The following is a 2,392-nucleotide window of genomic DNA, read 5'->3' as shown; positions in this document are numbered from 1 at the left end:
GATATCCTTAAGTACTGCAAACGCATAAGGGAAGAAGTGAAGGCTATGCTAATGAAACGAAGGAAAATCCACACAAAACCAATGGTGAAGGGAGGGAAACTGGGGTTCAAATCAATGATTTGGACTATAAAGAAGAAAAAAACAGTCAAGCAGTGCAGAATGAAGAAACAAGAATTGAAAAAAATGAGGAGAGGCTTAGAAAACTCTGGGACAACTTTAAACATGCCAACATTCAAATCATAGTGGTGCCAGAAGGAGAAAGGAAGAGCAAGAAATCGAAAGCTTATGTGAAAAAAATAATGAAGGAAAACTTCCCGAATTTGGTGAAGAAAATAGACATACAAGTCCAGGAAGCACAGAGAGTCCCAAACAAGCTATATCCAAAGAGGACCACACCAAGACACGTCATAATTAAAATACCAAAGGTGAACAATAAAGAGAGAATCTTAAAAGCAGTAAGAGAAAAGCAGAGAATTACCTACAAAGGAGTGCCTATAAGATTGTCAACTGATTTCTCCAAAGAAACTTTGCAGGCAAGAAGGGACTGGCAAGAAGTATTCAATGTGATGAAAAGCAAGGACCTACAACCAAGACTACTCTATCCAGCAAAGCTATCATTTAGAATGGAAGGGCAGATGAAGTGCTTCCCAGACAAGGTGAAGCTAAAGGAGTTCATCATCACCAAGCCATTATTATATGAAATGTTAAAGGGACTTGTTTAAGTAAAAGGAGATCAACACTATGGACATTAAAATAACAACAAACTCACAACTATCAACAACTGTATCTAAGAAATAAAAACAAAAACAAACTGAACAATCAGAACAGGAACAGAATCATAGGTGTGGGGATTATTTGCAGGGTTATCAGTTGGGAGGGGGAAGGGGGAGAAATGGGGGAATGGTTCAGGGATTAAGAAGCATAAGTGGTTGGTACAAAATAGACAGGGGGAAGTTAAGAATAATATAGGAAATGGTGAAGCCAAAGAACTTATATGCACAACCCATGGACATGAACTAAGAGGGGTGGGATTGCTGGAGGGAAGGGGAGTACTGGGCAGAGGGGAGCAAAGGGAAAAGAAATTGGGAAAACTGTAACAACATAATCAATAAAATATACTTTAAAAAAAAGCATAATCAGCAGGTACAAAGTAGGGGAAAGTTAAGAATAATATAGGAAAGGGTGAAGCCAAAAAACCTATATGCACAACCCATGAACATGAACTAAGGGGGGTATTGCTGGAAGGAAGAGGGGATACTGGGCAGAGGGGAGCAAATGGAAAAGAAATTGGGACAAGTATAACAGCATAATCAATAAAATATACTAAAAAAAAAAAACAAAATAAAAAAAAAAAAAGAAGAAGAAGAAAGAGGAGGAGGAGGAAGAGGAGTAGAATGAGGAGAAACTCCAGGTAAGGTGATTTGACTTCCATCAGTAGCTCATTCAATGTCTGTAAGGACTTTGGGGATCTTTTCCTTTAAGTAACCTAGATCCATCCTATAGCTGTTTATGCCGCTTTCCCAGAAGAGCTGGAGAACATGTGGTGACTACATCTGTGTTAAAACCCTTCATGTACTCTCAAACTATTTTTAGATTCAGAATAAATTTTTTTTCATGTGTAAGATTTCCCATCACATTAGACTCCTGTTTAATCATTTCTCTTGTACAAAAGTGGTGGCACCAATTAATTAAAGGATGATGGTGGTTGTGAATGAGCAAAATAACTTTGTCTAAAATGAATGACATATTCTAATGAATTTTTTAAAAAGCTTTCCTGTCTGCTAAATAAAAGAGTATTTATACATGGAAGACCCATTTATCTTCTGTGAAAATTCTTATGCAACTGAATGAAACAGAAAATAGGTTCAAAAGTCTCCTTTGGAAAAACATCAAAGCCTTGTGTTTTTATTTTAAAAGTATGGACATTTGGGGAGATTCAGATAACTTTGGTCATTTTGAAACACTTAATGAAAATAATTTCCTTTTACCACCATAGGCCATCACACAGAAATATAAAGAGCTAGCATAGGAAACTGGCAAAATGCACAATGTTTACTACAGTGCAAATCAAAGCAAAACAGAACCAAATTATTAGTCAGCATTTTATATTTTAAATAAAACCCAAGAATGTTTTTAAATATCCACATGAGATCTTTTGGTTACAAGGATATTTAAGGAAGGCAAATATAATGTTAATGATAAAACAAATTTGTACTTTCAGTGTTTTCCATCTTTGAGGGAAATGGAATTATAGGCAAATTATTCCACTTTGGAAGGTTCCTCAAATGTGGAGTTTTACATATTTACTGTATAGGGAAGACTTTCTACTGTACATTTCAGTCCTTGTTTGACTGCTTCCCCGACCCTCCCCTGGAAAGTCGCTGCACAGATT

This window comes from Furipterus horrens, unplaced genomic scaffold, assembly GCF_987537825.1.
Source record: "Furipterus horrens unplaced genomic scaffold, mFurHor1.1.pri manual_scaffold_4, whole genome shotgun sequence".
In the NCBI taxonomy this organism is placed as follows: domain Eukaryota; kingdom Metazoa; phylum Chordata; class Mammalia; order Chiroptera; family Furipteridae; genus Furipterus; species Furipterus horrens.
This window is presented reverse-complemented; position numbering follows the sequence as displayed.